Below are 22022 nucleotides of genomic sequence, written 5' to 3'. Positions count from 1 at the left end.
TAAGAGTAGCAATGTAGCAGTCTCTATTCTCTTTTGGTTATAATTTGTGTGGAATAATTTTTCTATTCCTTCACTTGTAGCCTTGTATGTTTTAAAAGCTAACCTGAGTTTGTGAATCTCTTCCAGAAACATATTGTTCAAATTTGTTTTTTTCCTTTTTTTCCCCATTCAGTCACTTCATGTCTTTTGATTGGAGAATTGAAACCATTTATATTTAAAATGATTTTGACAGGTTATGACCTACTATCGCCATCTTATTGTTTTTGACTGCTTTGCACTTTATTTGTTCTTTTCTTTATCTCTTCTTGTCTCATGCATCTCATAGAGCCTCTTTAAGATGATTATTTTGAATTATTTGTCAAATAATTTGTAGATCTCTATTTCTTTAGGGTTTGTTACTGAAGCTTTATTAGTTTTTCTAGTGGTGTCATGTTTGCCTGAGTCTTCATGATCCATGTATTCTTGGTTTGGTCTTCACATTTGAAGGAGCAAACACTTATTCCATTTTTTGATGTCAGATTTTGACAGATAAAGACCTTCTTTTGTCAGGTCTCCATGCTTATGGTATTGTATCTGGGATTTCAGTCAAGTGGGTTGGAGCCAAGACACAGGGCTGCTTCTGTGTCTTCTGTAGTGTTTGTGGTTGGAGGGCCTGTTATCAGGGACTTGGACAGGTGTTCATTCTGTTTGGTTTCTGGGCAGATGAAAGTGCCTCTAGGGACCTTGCCCAGTAGGTCTGGTGCTAAAAAAAAAAGTGTCTGCTTCAGGGTTCATGGTTAGGACGACAGATGGTGGGCCTGTTACCAGGTACACAGATGCTTGTGGCTCCCATTAGATCCCTAGGAATGCCTCTGCTGGCTAACTGGGTCGGTGAGCAGGACTGGCCCAAGGCCACAGCTGAGTGGACTGGAAATGAGTCACAGGGTCACTTTAGGTTCTACAGTCAGAGCTAAGTTTGTAAGCCTACCTTCAGAAGTATGGAAAAATGTGCCTCCTGGTATGTTCCAGGGTAGGCAGAATTTCTTTCAGATTGAGAGTAAACAGAGCTGAAGGTAAGTCACAGGGGTGCTTCTAGATGTTCAGGCATATCAAAGTCTACAGGCCTGATTCTAGGATACCAAGATGTATGCCTCCCACCAGCTCCCTGGGAGAGCAAGACTGTTCCCAGGCTGCTTCTAGGAGGGGCTAATGCCAGGTCAAAGGCTACTTTAGGATCTACAGCCAAAACCAAGGTCAATGGGTCTGCTACTTGATTCATGGGTGGGCATGGCTCCTTTTTGGTCTTTTGGCAAATGGTGCCAGTGGCAGGACAAAGACCATATGAGACTGTTTCTGGGTCTATAGCCAGGCCCATGGTTGATGAGCTTGACACTTAGCCATGGGCTGGTCTTCCCAATGACCTTCCTCAGTCTTTGATTCCACTGGTGTTTTGCAAGCTTCTACCTGGATCCCCAAACTTCTACAAAGGTACTTTGGTGCATGGATGGTTGTCATATTGTTGTTGTTGTGGAAGGATATGAGTGGGGAAACCTATTTTGCTATCTTGCTAATGTCACCTGGCTGCATTGTTTAGAACTGAGGACCTCAGGAGTAGGGAAAGGAATTTGCAAAATGGTCCAGGCTAGCTCACCAAAATGGAATACTCAGATAGTAAGTCAAAGCTTTTTATTTATATCCTTTGCTCTGTACATCATTTATTCATTGCTAAGTAATAAATTATGCCAGCTCATAATGGGTTCAAATAATAGTGAACATTTATCACCTCACAATTTCTGTGCAAAAATTGGTGTCAGCTTATCTGAGCAGCTCTGGCATTAATATAAAGTACCCAAAATCTCACCAAAAATATACATTGCTGAATGTTAAGTAAATAGCTGGTGGACTTAAATGATGGCTTTAGCCTGATAGATGAAGATCTAGTTTTTATTTCCTAATATGTATTAATTTAAAAGCTATAGGTAGAGCTGTGGTTCAAATAGCATCTTCAATCTTAGTGATTTCTATACAGTATAATAGTGAGTTGTTTAATAACTCAAAAGTGCTTTAAATTCAACACAAAGTCCATTATAAATTTCATTTTTTACCCCTTGCACACTGTTGGTGGTAATGTAAATTAGTACAGTCATTATTAAAAACAGTATGGAGCTTCCTCAAAAAATTAAAAAGAGGACTACCATATGCTCCAGAAATCCTATTGCTGGTTATATATCCAAAGAAAATGAAATCAGTATATCGAAGAGATGCCTGCACTCTCATGATTATTGCAACTCTTTTCACAATGACCAACATATGGGATCAACCTAAATGTCTATTGAAAGATGGATGGATAAAGAAAATGTGGAATATATACACAACGGGATACTACTGAGCCATATTAGATGTCAGTATGTGTATACTTCCCTGTTATGTTTGTCTATTTTGGCCATTAATATCTCATTTTTATGATATGTGTATCTAATTTTCCCTTTAATATCTATTCATTTCTCTCCAGGAAATTTTTCTCCAGTTTAACTTAATTATCTTCTATATTCCTTTATTTTCTTCTGATTTTGACAGTAAGGCAGAATACACTCTAGTTCTATTTTGATTTACTTGCGAACCTGGTTTCCAGAGGCAGTGCTACAATCAAAGGCCTTTAAAATTGTTTCTTTGTCCTTTGGGTTTACAATAATTTCATGAATATTTTCACTAACTTGATTTAAAAATTGTCATACCTTTGCCATAATAAGAGCAACCATTTCTTTTTATTTGTGTTTTAATGAAGCCATCAATGTCATGGACAAACTCATATTTGGATCTCAGGCATCTTTCAAGCCTGAAATCAACATAAGACCACATATGATACTAATTCTTGTATCTAGGGACAATTAGATGTATCTAGGTGAACATTTCCTGTTTCTTTCCTTACTCCCATTCCCAAATATAACTTGAGGAAGCCTATCTAGTGTTGCCTACCTAAGGGCATCAGCAAGTTAAAGCTAGAAGCTCAGACATAATTTCTCTGTGGCATTTATGCAAATCAGTAGCTTAGCAATTAACAGATAGGAAACGTTTCATCCAACAATGCATAAAAGATTTCATTCTGTTAAAGTCCTTTTTTGTCACATTTATACTTAGTAGTATTTTTTTATGACAGAAATGTGTTTTGACAAATTTTGGTTACAAGAAATTCACTTGAAATATTATTATTTGAAGATATTATGTATCCTTAATCTTAAGGTTATGTACACAAAATGTTTGTTATAGAAAATATATTTGCTGGCCGGGTGCGGTGGCTCCTGCCTGTAATCCTAGCACTCTGGGAGGCTGAGGCAGAAGGATTGCTCGAGGTCAGGAGTTCGAAACCAGCCTGAGCAAGAGCGAGTCCCCGTCTCTACTATAAATAGAAAGAAATTAATTGGCCAACTAAAAATATATACAAAAAAATTAGCCAGGCATGGTGGTGCATGCCTGTAGTCCCAGCTACTCGGGAGGCTGAGGCAGAAGGATTGCTTGAGCCCAGGAGTTTGAGGTTGCTGTGAGCTAGGCTGATGCCACGGCACTCACTCTAGCCTGGGCAACAAAGCAAGACTCTGTCTCAAAAATACACACACACACACACACACACACACACACACACATACACACACACACACACACACACACATTTGCTTGATTAGTTTTTATAATGAATATACCACCATTGTGATAAATAAATAAATACTTCATTCTGCTTAGTATCTCCTATACCAGGTAAAATTATGGGTATGCAACTGAATGCTGAGATCTTGCACTGCAAATGTCCTGTTTGTCTCAAGCTGCCATTATAGTCCATAGACTGAGTATATGAAAACAATAATTAATTCATGTGCATTTTATGCAGTTTTCTATATATTATGTGACCCTGTTATTGACAGTTTTGGCTAGGAACACAGTGACCCATTAGCTCTAAGGTAAATAGAATGAATTTCCTAACAAATCATTCAGCAGTGACAATAATCTTGTGTTATTCCAACCGTTAAAGCCACTGAAAACTAACAAATTTCAGAGTGAAACATTGTTCAGATATGTTTGCCATGTCTGTCTCTGCCTCTTTTTTTTTCTGCCTCGTCTAATGTCATCTATCAAATAAACACTACCTGTCGAAAGGTCTGTTATAGAGGTAGCTTGCCAATCCTCAGAAGCAGGCTCAGCATTACAATAGTAATTGCAAAGTCTAATCTAGACATTTTTGTCCTTTTTTACATAACATATTGTAAAAAATGGTGAAGGATCAAAGTTGCTGTAGAAGCTAAAACAATTACCTAATTGGAAAATATTATATTTGCCAATTCTGAATAAGTAATATCACATACATCCCTCCTCAAAAGACAATCATATAAGGTTGAAATAAACATAAAATAGGTTCAGTATAATCTGTTTTTAAAATGTGCCATCTTATTGCTTCTAGGCCATGAGAAATGTACTACATTATCCCAAACAATTGAGAGAAAAGAAAGAAAATGGTGTGAAATATGGCTTTTCATCTGTTGTCAAAAAAATGCATCATGATGGTTTTACATTTCTGGTTACATTTCTTATTTTCCAATGTTGATTGACAAAAGGAGAGGAAGGAATCCCAGTTGGTGTAATTCAGATATTATCTGTAGAAAATTGAAATAAGGTTAAAATCACATTTGCATAAGATTTGGTACAGAGAGATCATATGATGTAGTGGTTAAGAGCACAGGCTCTAGAGATGAAGAGTTATGATTCGAATTTTGGCTATTCCACTTGTATTCTGTGTGGTTGTGAGCAAATCACTTCTCTGTGCCTCAGGTTCCTTATCTGTATGGTGTTAATATCTATTTCAGGTAGTATTTATGTCATATATAATAGTATCTATTACATATTTAATACTATCTAGGTGCTTGCTAATTTTAGTAGTAGTTCATTAATACCCCATTCTCTCTCGCAAAGCACTATAGGATACTTGCAAATCTGGGCTAAGTGCCTACTCTTGGTGAATTAATTCGGCTGGTAAACTATGCCATGCTCATGAGTTTTCACTGTTCTCCACCCTGGTGCACTTCAGTAGATAATACTTGATTCCATCACCCTGCACAAAAATACTACTCAAGGCTATAGCTAGTTATTACTTTTACTAGGTGCTGGGTAATATTTTATTACTCTATAATGAAGAGTTCACTCATGTCTTAAAAAAGCATTTTTGTGATTATTACTAATCATTGACACTTACAGCATGCCAGTTGCATCATCATTTTTTTTTTCTCTTCTTTCCACTAAGGCACAATCTATCCTTTCTTCAGATCCTTTTGGAAACTCTAAATTTCTCACTTAATTTTAATGATTAATTTTATTCTTTTGTGTGAATGCTCTGATTTTCTGACCATGACCTATGGGATATATCTTAGGAGCTAATTAGCAGCTTAACCTGCTTTTCTGAGTTAATAATAGAAGATAATTGTTTTAGAGAGAGGAGATGGTTAAAATCAATTGAGCATATACCTTTGCAGGCATATTTTTAGTTTAAACAAAGAAATATTAAGAAAAAATAAAAATATGGGATTTGGTACCAAAGAATGTTGCATAAATGCACAGTTAGAAAGTAGCAGGTCCAGAATCTGGACACACATTCTTTGTACCATACTATATTGAAATATCCCTTTATGATTTTGAAATATAAAAATTTTTTCTCAGATTACACTTATATGTGCTTTTTAATTATTGAGATACATATAAATCTTGTCTACAGAATGATATTAAAAAATATAATCAATGGCTGGTGGAGTAACTTTTATGTCTGTGTTGCTGTTATTTAATTTGAAATGTTCAACCATGTGAGTATATTGGCAACAAAGAAACTCCCATTGGCTTGAAATAATTAATATAGAGTGGATCATTGATGGGGAATTTATTAGAGGCATGGTCAACTACATAATTTGAGGGACCCAGTGCAATATGAAAATGCAAAACCCTGGCCAGTGACAAGAAATCAGTCTCTCCTTCCCCAAAACTTACAACTCCAAACCATAGCATCCAGGAAACTACCAAGGCATTGCAAGTACCATTTGAAGACATGCTCAGAATATGGATTGGGATGATTGAGATCCCAAATTTACCTGGATGGCACCATGGATCTAGCTACTTCAGTCAGGGATGACTGCCACCTTGATTTTTACCCATTTCCAGATGTTGCAGGGCCGTAACTTAAAACTGATCCTACCTACCCTCAATGCACTCTATCTGACAGGACTTTCTATTGCAAAACACAGATTCAAAGATAAAAGTATTAAGAATTTCAAGATGATAACTGCAGAAAATTAAATATAAGTTGCAAGGTATTTTGAGCACTGGGCCCTATGCAATTTCACTGGTTATATTGTAATGAAGCCAACCCTTATTAGAGGAATTGACAGAGATAAATACTGGTCCTTTGGAAGAATCATAATACTTTCATACTTTTCTGGATTCCTGCTTATGAAGATAAGAAAATCCCATATTTCCCTAGCAGATGCCTACCTGAAGAGTTAGGCACAGATTATAGAAGATGACCTGAAAGCTTTCTGTGAAGCTGCTGTCTAAATAGGGACATTAGGAAACAAAACAAATTGACAGAGTCAATGAAACGAAATTGTATTCCAGGTCAACTATACAGTGTGATAAAAACACCAAGAAAGGGAAGTTTAAAATATATTTTAGGGAAAAAGCAATCTTAAATTGAACCCTTATTTTAAATGATACTCAAAATCAAATTAATAGATTAAAGATTTAAATTTAACACTTCAAACTATAAATCTCCTATAGAATATAAGGGAAAATCTTGTCATCAATCTAGGCAATGATTTCTTAAATATTTGCCACCCAAACCAAAAATAGATAAGTGAAAATACAACAGACTAAAAACACTTCTGCACAGCAAAAGAAATAATCAACAGAATGAAAAGGCAAACTGTGAAATGGGGAAATATTTATAAGCCATATATATGATAAGAAGTAATATCCTAAACTTATAAGGAATTCACACAAATTAATAGCAAAAAAAAATCCAAATAACCCTATGAAAAAAATAGGTAAAAACCTTAATATATATTTCTTAAAAAAGACATATAATCATCAGTATATAAAAAGATTCTCAGCATCACTAATCATCAGAAAAATGCAAAACAAAACCATAATGAAATATTACCTCACATACATCAGTTAAGGTAGCTATTATGAAAAATAAAAGGTAATGAGTATTGTCAAGGATATGGAAAAATTTGGAATCCATCTCACTATTGGTGAGACTACAAAATGGTTCAGCTACTATGAAAAGCAGTATGAAGTTTTCTCAAGTAATTGGAAATAGACTAGCATATGATCCATCAATCCCACTTCTGAGTATATACCTGAAGGAATTAAACTCAGGATTTCTAAGAGATATCTGTATTCCCATGCTCATTTCAGCACTACTCATAATAGCTAAGTATGGAAACAGATCACATAGTCATTGACAGATAAATGAATGAAAAAAGTATGGTATAGATATACAGTGGGCTATCATTCAGACTTTAAAAAGAGGAAATTCTTCCAAATATGATAACATTAATGGACCTGAGGACATTATACTATGTAAAATGAGTCAGTCATAGAAGATCAGAGACTGCATGATTCCACTTATATGAGGTACCTAAAATTGTCAAATTCATAAAAACAGAGAATAGAAAGATGTTTACTAAGGGGCCAAGGGAGTGGGAAAATGGGGACTTGGTGTTCAATTGGCATAAAGTTACATATATTTAAGATGAATTGGTTCTAGATAACTGATCTAGAGAGTAGTGCCTATAGTCAACAAAATTGTCTTATATATCACTAATTCTCCAGCAATGGACTCCAACCAAAAGGAAATTTTTGAAATGTCAAATATGGAATTCAATATATGGATCACAAGTAAGCTCAATGGGATTAATGAGAAAGTTCAAAACCAACACAAAGAAATAAAAAAATAATTCAGGACATGAATTATAAATTCATTAAAGAGATAATTATAAAAACAGCAGAACTTCTAGAAATGAAGAATCTTTTAAGGAATTTCAAAATACAGTATAAAGCCTTAACAGAAGAGTAAACCAAAAAGAAGAAAGTTTCAGAGTTTGAGGATAAGGATTTCAAATTAACCCAGTCAGTCAAAAATAAAGAAAAAAGAATGAAGAGAAATGAACAAAATTTCTGAGAAATATGAGACTATGTAAAACACCCAAACATAAGAATCACAGGTATCCCCGAGGGAGAAGATGAAAAAACAAAACCTATTTGAGGGAGTAATGGAGGAAAATTTTGTGGGTTTTGCTACAGATTTAGACATTCAGGTACAAGAAGATCAGCCAATTCCTGGAAGATTCATCCCAAATAAAAAGTTTCTTAAGAGGAGAGATCTCATATTAAGTGTTTACAATAAAATAAATCAAAACAACAAAAAAGGGATGCAAAGAAACTTTTAGAGATGATGTCTATATAGATACATATATATTTATTACATCTATATATATTACATCTATTATATATTTTATTATCATATATATAGATACATATCAATTTATGATAGTGATGGTTTCAAGGTATATACACAGGCTAAATGCAGAAAATATATTAAATGCATGAAGTTTGTTAATGTCAATTATTCATCAATAAAGCTGTTTTGTTGTGTTTTTTTTTTTAAGAAGAGTTTCATCTAGGTGCGGTATCTCATGCCTGTATCCCAGCACTTTGGGAGGTTGAGGCAGTAGCATTGCTTGAGACCAAGAGTTTCAGACCAGCCTGAGCAACATAATGAGGCCCTGTCTCTACAAAAAATTTACAAATTAGTCAGTCATAGTGGTGAGTGAATGTAATTCCAGATACTTGGGAGGGTGAGGAGGAAAAATTGCTTGAGCCCAGGAGTTTGAAGTTACAGTGAGCTATGATCATGCCAGTGTACTCTAGCCTAGGTGAGAGAGCAAGACTCTGTCTCATAAAAAAAAAGAATGTTGACATATTTTGTTGAATTAAATAAGAAAGATGGAGTAGTACTGGGAATAAGACTGAACAATGAGTTAGGGCCAGATTGTGACTTAAATTTACTTGGAAGAAAAAGTCATCCTTTAAAGGGGAATTATATGGCCTGATATTGATTGATTGATATAAGCTTTAATTTCTTGACAAAAATTGTCTTGCCTCATGATGGTTTTGTGTTAACTCAAAAGGGCTATATGTTCACAAATTCATTGGATAAATTACAGACTGTCAAAGAGAGATGTGATATAGTGGAAGAAGTCAGGAATTAGGGACTTGTCTTCTAGTATTTGTGTATATTTAGATGATCCAAGATGAATAAACCCTGTGAAAGTGAAATTCTAGGAAATAGTAACTGACAGTAAGTACATGGATTTTCAAAACCACACAAAAATCCATCCCAAATCCTGACATAGGAAAACATACAATGAAGATATCTGTTGAAATTACATAATAAAATCATAAACATATCTGCAAACTTTGAGAAAGCCTGAGTGTGGTATGTGTTTTGTTTGACCTGGCTTCAAGACAACAGAACCCACTAGTCCTGATGAAATTGTGTGGTAAAGGGGAGCAGGATCCCTCCATGCCCAATATTGAACTGAAGGAAAAGTAGGTAGAACCACAGGGAAAAAATAGAAGATTTTAACTAATACTGCTTTCATAGTTTGTCAAAACAGAAGCCATAGACAACTAGGCGTAGATGGTTGTGAGTTAGGTCATAAAACACAGGGATATAGACACCATGGCTCTGGTGAGTAGATGTTTTTAATAGATATTCTCACGAGGTGTTTAATGTGATCCATTCAAAATTAGAGCTGTCAAGCGACTTCTAAGACAGGAAGATCACCAGCTGAATGGGACGTTGCACTTCTCCAGTGTGCTATAATGTCCAATAGATCTTCATAGTAGTCCTGGAACAAAATAAAACTAGAGTCAGATAAGATAATACAGATTTTCCCAAATGAAGCAATTTCTACCAGAAAGTAAGTATAATTCCCCTGTATAAAATTCTGTGACTTCAGAACTTTAGGACTCTGAATGATTAAAACTAAAAATATAGCCTCATATACTTGCTATGGGCTGAATTTTCTCCCCCTAATATCATATGTTGAAGTTCTAACTTTCAATACCACCAAATGTGACTATATTTAGACACAGGGCCTTTAAAGAAGTAATTAAGGTTACATGATGTCATTAAGATAAGCCTTAATACAACATGACTGGTCTCTTTATAAAAAGAGATTAGAACACAGACATGCACAGAAGAAACATCATGGGAAAACAAAGGGAGAAAATAGCCATCTACAATCCAAGGAAAGAGACCTAAGGAGAAGTCAACCTTGCCAACACTTTGATCCTTGAACTTCTAGTCTCCAGAACTGGGAGAAGGTAAATATCTACTGCTTAAGCTACCCAGTCATTGGTACATTGTCATAGCAGTCCTAGCAAATTAATACCCCTAATGCATAAATACTAAGAAAAAGTTATCAACTATATTTAGGAAATGTTAAAGAGCAATTGATAGCCATTTATCCTAGGTTTAAGAAAATATATATTATGAATATATTTACTTTTAAGTATGCATATATAAAGGGAAATGAGATGAAAGAGAAGTATTTGAAGAGGTAAGCAGAATACACTAAACATATTTGAAAATAATAATTTATTTCAGATTAATTCATTAAAGCAAATTAGAAGCAATGAATTAAAATTCTATTTTGTTTAAAAGTTAAAGAGCCATAAACATTCGGGTGCAGATGTCTTTATAATAGAGTGACTTATATTCTTTTGGATAGATGCCCAACAATGCTATTGCTGGGTCAAATGGTATTTCTATTTCTAGTTGTTTGAGGAATCTCCAAATTCGCACCGTTTATGCTATCGTGGATTAAGCTTAAGCCTGTAATACAAAGCGAGACAACACAAGACCTGGAAAATGGGCTACACATCTACTCACCATCAAATTGGTACTGACACCCTAAAACTATGGTGTTCAAATAATTGTAGTGTTCAACAGGGATCTGAGAAGGGGGAGACCCACATCTTAAGGATGTGATGAGCATTGTAGGGGGGGAAGGATTACCTCTATCCCTTTTTAGGGAGAGGCAAAGAAACACACTGTAACCAAAATGTCTAAAAAAAAAAAATTTGTTAATGGGAGGTGAACAGGTGGAAGGGGGGAAAAAGGGAAGGGTACGCACTTTCATGGTGGGTGCAGGGCGCACCACTTGAAGATTGGACATGCTTGAAGCTCTGGCAGAGTGGGGTGGGGAGGGGGGCAGGGGCAAGATATGTAACCCTAACAATATTTGTACCCACCGAATTTGGGAAAAAAAATAAAATAAATAAAAAATAAAAAAAAATTAAAGACCCAATTGTAAGATAAATGGAATTCATATATATTCAAATATCCAGCATTCTGTATATGTCCTTTATGTTTAAATAAGAAAATTTTATTGATAATCAAATGTACTTTGAGATTTTTCAATCTTTTAATGCTATTTTTGGGTTTTAAGAGGATTGGGTATTAACAGGATTCTAATGCTTAGCTCAATTTTAAGCTTATAGCACAAATGCTACTCATCCTAAATCCCATTTTAAAATTCTATTCTCTTCTTTATTGCTATCCTTAGCCCAGATAGCTTTCATTTCTTCCGCTTAAACATCATTCAAACAAGGCTACTTGTGTCAATGACTTTCATTGCATATATGGGGCAGCAAATAATAATAATAGAATGTGATAAGATAAAAACTTTAAATTACTTACTAAATATCACTACCCTAAAATTAGATGTCCACTACACATAAAGGAGACATTCTCCCTGGCTTTCTTATGCCATTTATTGAGAGATTTCAATAACTTTCCCAAGTACCAACTGCCAACTTCTCTCTCTCCCTTTCAAAAAAAATTATCTCTTATGTAGATAAATTAACTTTTTCTAATGTAAACTTCTTCTGCTCGTGCTATGCTCAGGGGCCTCATCTCTCATGTTCCACTATCTCTTATGCCATTAAGGTACTTTACCTAAGACAAGGAAAATTTCTCTTCCTAAGAAGAAGTTGCCTTTCTTTCTAAATGAACTCAATAAAACAACACACAGTTTTAATTTTCTGGGGGGTTTTGGGCCATTTTTGTACAAGCAATGATTAATGATAAGCTAAGGTAACAATCTAAAACAGAGATAAGAAAAAAAATTAAGTGCTCCTCAGCTTAAAAATCCTACACCAGAATATAAAATGCCTTAGAAGTAAAAAGTAGCAGAAAATAGAACAATCATGCAAAAACTGGCTTGTGAACACACACACACACACACACACACACACACACACACACACACACACAGAGTTTATTAAAATTCTGAAGGACAGGATAAATGAATGAGATTGTTTACAAATAGAAAAAAAACTATATAGTAAGCCCAAACATGCAGTGGGTGGGAGACCTTTTAAATGGCCATAATATATTGATCACCCTCATTTGTTTCACTGGCCATTAGGTGATTCAAGGAGTCAGTCACATTGAAAGCTATTCTTAATTGATTATAGTCCTTGGGTAATTAGAGGACAGGGAATAAGAATTAACTTACATTTATTGCCACCTGCCCCTCACAACAATTCTGGTGCTACCATGACTCTACTTTTTTTCTGCCCAGAAAAAGCAGCAGGCAACAATTTTCCCATAACAATATGCTGGAGAGAAAAGCTGTCCCACAGCCTATTCCCTGACCATGGTGCTGAACTTGTATGCCAATGGCTGCCACTTTCTCTGACCCTTAGGGCCATTCTCCTAACACAATAATTTATCAGTAATAATTTATCACTAATAATTATCAGTAATAATTTATCAATAATTTTTTGAGTTCTCAATTATATATCAGTATCTATATTTAATAGAGATATACATTTATATAGAGAATTGATATATAAATATATGTATCAATTATGTATCTAGATCTAGATAGATGTATAATAAAGATATAACTCTATTTCTATTTTATACAGTTAAGTAGAATAAATATTGGTATTTGGGGGGAAAAGCAAGGAATGAAACTATAATGTTAGAAGATGCACAGGCACAATTTATAACCAGATGTAAAAAAGACATTTTCCAAAAGGCAAAGCTAATCAAAGACAAAAATGAACTACTTTGAAAAGTTTAATGATCCCTATTTCTTGAAATATTCAAGTACAGATAAGAAACAATTAAGAGAAATATTTTTAAATGATTTCTGTTAAAATTATCTGAAGGATTCTATTATTCTAGACATGACATTTGTTTTTATAATGTATCATGGGTTCTTAATCGTGCTACCAATAAAGTCACACACTTATCTTTTTCTCTAATCAACAAAAATACATTTCCAATGTCCACATACATTTTTAACTTCTTTTTATCCCAATTCTGATTTGTTTCCCTCTTATCCTCTCTTTATAAACCCTGCAAACATTTTGTTATTTCCTATTGCAAACATGATGCATATGGTAACTATTCTCTTTAGGATTCAATATCTGAGAAAATGTATTAATAAAAATATAGCAGTATGATAAAGTTTTGATAATTATAAAATTAATTCTTAAACATATTTATCACCTGGAGTAGATTTCTGTTATTTTTCCCCTAATACTTCAGCCTGATAAAAAAACTGAGTCATTCTTTAGATTTTATTACCTGATACTTTTCCACAATATTTTTACTCATAATAGATTTTATTCACACAGTCAACTTTCTTTTATCCTGGATTGGGTTCCAGATTAGGCTGAGGGAAGAAGTTTTGTTCAAATTGTTTAACAAAGAAAAACTATAAAATTGTCATAAAGTAAATACAAAGTTTTAGAGGTTTGAAATATAAGGTATGCTTTCTTAGAAATTATTAGGTCTTTTCAGAGACCATATTCAATAATGTTCAAAACCCCAGAATTCTTACCTTTTGTATGTTTCCTAATGAATTACTATCCAATGATTAAGAAATAGACCTCATAGAACATGATGTAAAAATATTAAAGTTACTAAAAGAAAACCAGAAGATATGTATATGTGCCTCATTATCAATGATTTCTTGAACAATTCTTTATCTTAAAACATTATCCTACTCCTTTCATTTTTTAAAGATAATGACCTAAGTCTTAGCAAGTTATTTCTTCATGATTTGACAAAGATATATGTTGCAAAGAGAATTGAAATAATGTGATTTCTTTTCTCAGAATTCCTTTCATATTTTTCATGGACTCTCACTTTTTAAAAAGGTCAAACTTTATATAAAAATAATGCATGTAGCTACAAAACTTGCATATAAGTTTGGGATGTTTATTTTGGTTAATACCTTTTTCTCTGGAAGCAAACTTTTCTGTATAGTTAATGAAGAAACATTAGAAAACATTAGTGTGTAAACCCACAGAGTAATGGTTTTGTATTTTTGCTATCTCTTGGGAAATTGAGCCCTGTTAGAAATGTATTAATGGTGTTTTATCCTCTTAGCCATTCTCCCTTACCCCATTTTCTCAAAATTGGTTATTTTCACTTGGACCCCATTTTTGTCACTCATGTGGTCTCATCAGGTTTCAAGTACCATTATAAAATAACTGTCAGCTTTTTTATAAAAATAACTTAAATTCCTCTAACCTAAAGTACCAAAGTTCAATAATAAGTTACTTAGCTGTCATGCCTATGTGACAATGTTAGACATGAAACGTATTTTATGTAATATACATTTCATGTCCCCTAGTACTAGAAAAACCTACATCATCAAAGTTGTACAGAAAGCTACATCAAAACAAAAGAAAAAAACCCAACAACTTTGAAATTCACAAAAGAAAAGAATACAGAAAAAAATTATGTTTTCCTCATGGTATAAAAATAGCAAACAAATATTTTAAAAACCCAGTCAATTAGTTGTATGTGTGTATTTGCATGTATAGGCAGTTTTAGTGTTAACTATCACTCCTTCAATACATGTATACCAAGAAAATTCTTATGTTCTCAGGGTTAAAGAACATCACTGATCATTAGCAGATGGTCTTTTTTTTTTCCTGTTATTCCATGTTATATGAAACACCTATGTGACAAATTCACCCTGGTTTTGTAATATTTTCTGGTTCACTAATTGCTGATCTGCTTTTGATGATTTAGAAACAACATTCATAAGTCTCCAGTATTCATGGCTATAATTCCTCAAAGATCTGTCATTATATCTAACATGGTATGATATAAAAAATGAATACCAGCATTCCTGTTTTTCAAGTTTGTTCTTTGTTTTCTTAGTCATTTCTGTATAGAGTCTCATTCTGAAGCCCAGGCTAGAGTGTAATGGCATCTTCATACCTCACTGCGACCTCAAACTCCTGAGCTCAAGCCATCTTCTTGCCTTGCCCTCCCGAGTAGCTGGAACTACAGGCACGTTCCATGACACCTGGCTAAGTTTTCCATTTTTAGTAGAGACAGGGTCTTGCTCTTGCTCTTGCTCAAGCTGGTCTTGAATTCCTGGTCTCAAGAAATTCTCCCACTTTGGCCTGCAAAGTGCTAGGATTATAGGTGAGAGCCACTACTTTTTAATAAAAATATCATTTCATGAAAGTAAAACAAAATAAAATATATTTTATATTTTCTTTCAATGAAAAGATAAGTTCTATATTATGAATATTTAATAAATATTTCTGTGTATTATAACTTCCATTTTAGTCTAAATCTATCATATATTTTATTTGACATTACTGTAATAAAAGTATAGAAACATAATATTAAAACCTATAATTTTATTTTTCAAATTAAGTATAAGGTTTTCAAGTTTGGTATTCTGATGACTATCCTTCAAATTTCTTAGAATTGTTAATATTAATATGTATTTTTCATTGTAAATAATTAAGTTTACTGCACTTGTAGTAGTTTATATTACTATGGATTAAAATTTCACATGCAATGTAGGATTGACTTTGGTCTATGTGATTTACCATTTGTTAAAAATATTTGTTTTTACTTTATTAATGAGTTTTAACACTATATAATTTAACTTTTGGGGAGTGTATAAGTGTTCTCTTTTCACTGCACTCATGCCAACATCTATTTTTTTTTGACATTTTAATAATGGCCATTCTGATTGGAGTAAGATGGTATATAAAAATGCTGCTATTTTTTTGAATGTTGATTTTATAACCTGATACTTTGTTGCATTCATTTGTCAAATCTAGATGTCATTTGAAGGAATATTTAGGGTTTTCTAGGTATAAGATCATATCATCAGTAAAAAGAAATAATTTGACTTCCTCTTTTCTAATTCAGATGCCTTTATTTCTTTCCTTTGCCTGATTGCTGTGTCTAGGAGCCTTTCAAGTTAGTATTTTAGTCTTCCATCTTTCCCAGATCCAGAATTGAGCAAATATACTGAGGGGGATCATCTGAATACTCTGAGTCTCTGAGTAGCCAACAAAACTTTACTGGTTTCTTTATCTATGAGAAATAGCTCTCTAGAGATGCAAAGATGTCTGTGCCCAGGACTGTCAAATATCCTGATTCAAATCATCTGCACATCTTGATTCTCCACGTTTAGGTTCTCTCCTCATCAGAGTTTTATACCCTTCCATTCTCATTTTCATAGTATCTCTCTGTTGCCCTCAAATGACATTTCCATTTTTCTAGCAGTCTTTGTTGTTCTGCCTTGCTAGTAGCTGTTAGCCTCTCATCTGGAAGTAATTCATTTTGATCTTTGAAAACTGGATGTTCAAAGGAATGCATTTCTTCATAGTTTTATTTCCACTTTTATTATTAAAATATAGGTTCCATACCTCAATAAATTTAACAATTTTTATGTTTCTTAATTTCTGTAAAACATCATTTGTATCCCTCACATATCATTTGGGCTCTTCATCAAATGATTTGTGATCTCTTTTTATCCATCTAGCTATTACCTATAAAATTACCTTATTTGGCCCGTTTTTAGGTTGATAGTATTTCACACTTTAACCATTTATTTCAGCTGTATTTTTTATTTTTTTCACCACATAAATTTTTCTAAATTGTGTAGTCAAAATTTGCATTTATGTCTTATAAGGTTTATGTTATAATTATAAAATAGTATTCCCATCCCCATCATTTATGCTAAGGTTTTAAGTTTTTTATCAGTTGCGTTTAACTTTTTAAGTCATCTAAAGTTTATTTTGATATAAGAGTTAAGATTGATATAAAGTATTTTTTCTAAGTCAGTTTATTGTTATTCCAAATAACTTAATGAATATTCCATCTCCTCACTGAATCCTTGAATACCATCCTTAGCGTGTTTTAACATGTTAAACTTTTTTAAACTTCCTGCATTTTACTCTATTTCTAGATTTTGCAATTTCTTTCATTGAACTCTATCTTTCATAGTTTATAAAATCCAAATATTTGGAAAATTTAGTAGATCTAAAAGGAGTATCATAAGGAATGGGCAAATGCTGATAAGCCAAGAAAAGTACTTTACCAAGAAAAAGGTATAACATATGTTTTTGTAGTAGAGGTAGTAGTCATTCTAAGGTTATCAATCTAATCCATTCATTTTTTTCTCATTGTTTCAAGAACACTTAAGATCAAAATTTTAAGTGTGCAATGTAGTATTGTCAACTATAGACATAAGGTACAGCAGATCTCTAGAACTAATATATCTTTTTTAACTGAATTTTTGTGTATATTGAGCAGCAACTCATGATTTCTCCCTTCCACAGCTCCTGGAAACCACCATTCTACTCTCTGTTTATGTAAGTTTGACTATTTTAATACCTTATATAACTGGGATCATGCAGTGTTTGTCCTCCTGTGACTGACCAATTTAGCTCAATGTCCTCTAGGTTCACTCATATTGTCACACATGGAGAGAGTGTCTTCTCTTTTAAGTCTGAACAGTTATTCCATTGAATGTATACATCACAGTTTTTTTAAATCCGTTTGTTGATGGACATTCAAGTGTTTTTTTCACATTGTGACTATCATTACTAACACTGTAGTGAACATGGAAGAACACAAATTTATTTGAGATCTTGAATTTGATTATTTTTTATATGTATACCTAGAAATGGAATTGTTGAACCATTATGGTAATTTCCATTTTTAATTTTGAGGGGAAAACCTCCATTATATTTTCCCTAGTGGCTTTACCATTTCTCCACATCTTTGTCAACATATATCTATTTTAAATAATAATAATAACAGTGGTGAAATTATACTGTGACACTGAATTCCATGATCCTGATAATTAGTGATGTTGGGTATCTTTTCATATACCTGGACCATTTGTATGTGTTCTTTAGAAAAATGTTTATTCAAGTCTTTGTCCATTTTTAAGTAATTTCTTTTTGTTTGGTTTTTTGTTTGTTGCTATTGAGTTGTAGGAGTTATTTATATAGTTTGAATATTAACTACTTGTCAGATATGTGGGTTGCAAATGTTTTCTTCCCATTCCACACATTGGCTTTTTAGTCTGTTGATTGTTTTTGTTTTTTTTCAGTTTGATGTAGTCCTACTGACCTATTTTTGCTTTTGTTTATTGTATTTTTGGTGGTATACCCAAGAAATCATTGCCAAGAGCAATATCATGAAGTTTTTGTCCTGTCTTTTACAAGTTTCAGGTGTTATAATTAATTTTTTAATACATGTTGAATTAATTTTTGTGTACATGTAAGATAAGGATCCAGTTCATACATAAATATCCAGATTTTCTGATGTCATCTTGCAGAGACTAACTTTTCCCCATTGTATACTATGGCAACCTTGTTGAAGAAGAGTTAACATTATATGCATGGGGTTGGTGGCAAATTTATGGAATTTAAACAAGATACCCAACATCACTAATTATCAGGATCATGGAATTCAGTGTCACAGTATAATTTCACCACTGTTATTACTATTATTATTATTATTTAAAATAGATATATGTTGACAAAGATGTGGAGAAATGGTAAAGCCACTAGGGAAAACATAATGGAGGTTTTCCCCTCAAAATTAAAAATGGAAATTACCATAATGGTTTAACAATTCCATTTCTAGGTATACATATAAAAAATAATCAAATTCAAGATCTCAAATAAATATGTGTTCTTCCATGTTCACTACAGTGTTAGTAATGATAGTCACAATGTGAAAAAGGGATAAGATAACCAATGAAACAAAGAGGAAACAAAAAGGGAAATTAGAAAGTATCTCAAGGCAAACAAAAAGAAAACAAAACATACCAAAACATAAGTGATGCAGAAAAATCAATACAAAGAGGGAAGTTTATACAGATCAGAAAGCAAAAAGAATTCAAATAATTTAACCTAATTTTACATCTAAAAGAAATAGAAAAAGATGAATAAATGCAGCCCCAAATTAACAAAAGAAAAATAAGAATAATTAGCACAGAAATAAGTGAAATAGAAAATATAGAAAAAATCAAAACTAAGAGATGATATTTTTGAAAACATAAAAGCATAAAAAAATAAACATTTTGCTAGACTAAGAAAAAAAAGGAAAGACTAAAATAAAATCGAAGTAAACATTACAACTAATACCAAACAAACAAAAAGGATCAGAAGGAACTACTATGAACCAACTGGATAACCTAGAAGAAACGATACGTTCCTGGAAACATACTACCTGCCAATACAATCATGAAGAAATAGATACTACAATTGTTATAGTAACCCAAACAGCATGGGACTGGTATGAAAGTAGAGACATAGACCAATGGAACAGAATAAAGAACCCAGATGTAAAACAATTTACATATAATCAACTGGTCTCCAACAGAGTGGATACAACATACACTGGAGAAAGGAAGTTCTAGTCAATAAATGGTGCTGAGAAAATTGGATGGCCACATGCAGAAAAATGAAACAGGACCCCTATCTCTTACCATATACAAAAGTTAATTACAGATGTATAAAAGACTTAACTGTAAGGCATGAAACCTTAAAAATTCTATAAGAAAATGTAGACAACTTTTACTTATTGCTGGTGAAAATGCAAAATGGTACAGCCACTTTGGAAGACAGTTTGATGGTTTCTTATAAACAAAACATACTGTTATCCTATAGTCCTGCAGTCACATTCCTTGGTTTTACCCCCAAAAGTTGAAAACACATGTCCACAGAAAAACCTGCAGATATTTATAGTAGCTTTATATATAATTGCCAAAACTTGGAATCAACCAAGATACACTTCAGTAGGTGAGGAATAAATAAACTGTGGTACACTCAAACAATGAAATACTTTTCATCATGAAAAAGACATGAGCTATCAAGTTGCAAAAATACATGGAAGAAACTTAAATGCATATGACTAAGTGAATGAAACCATTCTGTAAAGGCTATATACTGTAGGATCCCAACTTTATGATATTGTTGAAAAGTCAAAACTATGGAGATAGTAAATATTGTTGGTTGCCAGGAATTGGAGTGAGGGAAGGATGAATAGGTGGAGTGGAGTGAATCTTTAGGGCAGGGAAACTATTCTGCATGCTATAAAAGGGAGTAAAAATATTATAAATTTGCCCAAACCCATAGGAAGTACAATACCTAGAATGAACCCATTGTAAGCTATCAACTTTGGTTGGCATGATGTGTCAAAGTAGATTCATCAATTGTCACAAATGTGCCACTCTGATGGGAGAGGTTCTTGGTGACCTTGGTGCATTTCAGTAGAATAAAGACAGTTCAGTTGTTTTGTCACTATACATTAAGTTTGAATCCAAAAGTTGACTTTTGAATCCTATGGGTGAAAATAATTTAAGGGCCTTTTCTCAGAGGAAAAAGAAGATTTAAAATGATCCCCTGAATCCTCAGAGAGAGGATAACATTTCCAGAAAAGTTTAACAGACGGAAAAAAAATTTTTACTATAGTAAAAGGGGAAGTCAGGGAGGTTTCTGGAGGGAGGAGAGAACAGAGGGACAGGATTTGACTCTCTTTGCCTTTATAGTTGATCCAGATTAACAAAGTGAGATTGCCTGGCAGGCTGTGAGTTACAACAACCATTGTTTCTTAGTAGCTGATACAAGAGGAACAGGAGCCAATGTTGAATGACAAGTCAAAGCAATTATACCTTCCTGTTCCTAAAAAGTTAGCTTTTGAGAATATGATGAATACAAGACCCTTTTTTTTTAATGTCAAGGAGGAGCTTTATATCAGAAATGAATGAATTGCCAATAATTTTTCTAAAAGTTAAAGGGTTTTGCATTTAACATAATACTGTTTTTTTTTTAATTTTTTCACACCTTAATAGGACTTGTGGGTCACAACAGAGTTTAATATGGTTATAAAAATAGAAAGTTCTTTGCACATCTAAATAATATTATGTAGATATTATTACTTAAATATATCTTAAATTCTGGTTAATTTATTAATAGTTTTATATAAGTATTTAGCAATTTATCAAGTAGCTCTTTCATACGCTTCTACTAAACTTGTTCTTGTTGGTAATTTGGAAAATTTTGATTTTCATCCTTCTTTCAAGGGAAAGAAGCTGGCTACTATTTTCCATTAAAAAACTTTATATAATGAATTATTAGTATTTTCATATATCATAAACCAGTCACCTCTCCCTCACAATAGGTAGTTCTACTTCCCTTAACCTTTACCTGGACACTTTTTAAAGCTTCATTTATTTGATGGTTTCTCCATGTTCTTCAAATATTTCTTAGAGTGAGAAAGCCCAAACTTGATAAAATTCTAGTAGAAACCTAATAGGAAAGTTACAGAGATAAAAACAGTATCAATTTACATTTTTAATTTCATTCAATTATCATTACTATTCCAAATTTATTTTCTTAATTGACAGATAAAATTGTATTTATTGTGTACAACCAGATGCTTTCAAGTATATATACATTGTGAAATGGTTAAATCCAGCTAATTAACAGATGCATCACATCACATGGTCATCATTTTTCTGGGGAGCACACTTAACATCCACTCTCTGAGTGATTTTCAAAAATGCAATATATCAGGAACTACAGTCACCATGCTGTGAAAAACAAACAAAAAAACCCTCTTGAACTTATTCCTGCTA

General features: G+C 33.1%; 1 protein-coding gene across 1 annotated transcript in view; it reads right to left on the bottom strand.

Annotated features, from left to right (window-relative positions):
* Positions 1-9766: 9766 nt before the first annotated feature.
* Positions 9767-22022, bottom strand: part of CYLC2 (cylicin 2) — a 30579-nt gene continuing 18323 nt past the window's right edge. Inside the window, exons 5-6 of the mRNA XM_012768939.2 lie at positions 21592-21693; positions 9767-9926 (exon numbers count right to left, since the gene is read on the bottom strand). The gene's annotated coding sequence lies outside the window, so the exon portion shown is untranslated. The remainder of the gene's footprint in view (positions 9927-21591; positions 21694-22022) is intronic.

The sequence above is a fragment of the Microcebus murinus genome, chromosome 12 (genome assembly GCF_040939455.1).
Source record: "Microcebus murinus isolate Inina chromosome 12, M.murinus_Inina_mat1.0, whole genome shotgun sequence".
In the NCBI taxonomy this organism is placed as follows: domain Eukaryota; kingdom Metazoa; phylum Chordata; class Mammalia; order Primates; family Cheirogaleidae; genus Microcebus; species Microcebus murinus.
This window is presented reverse-complemented; position numbering and strand designations above follow the sequence as displayed.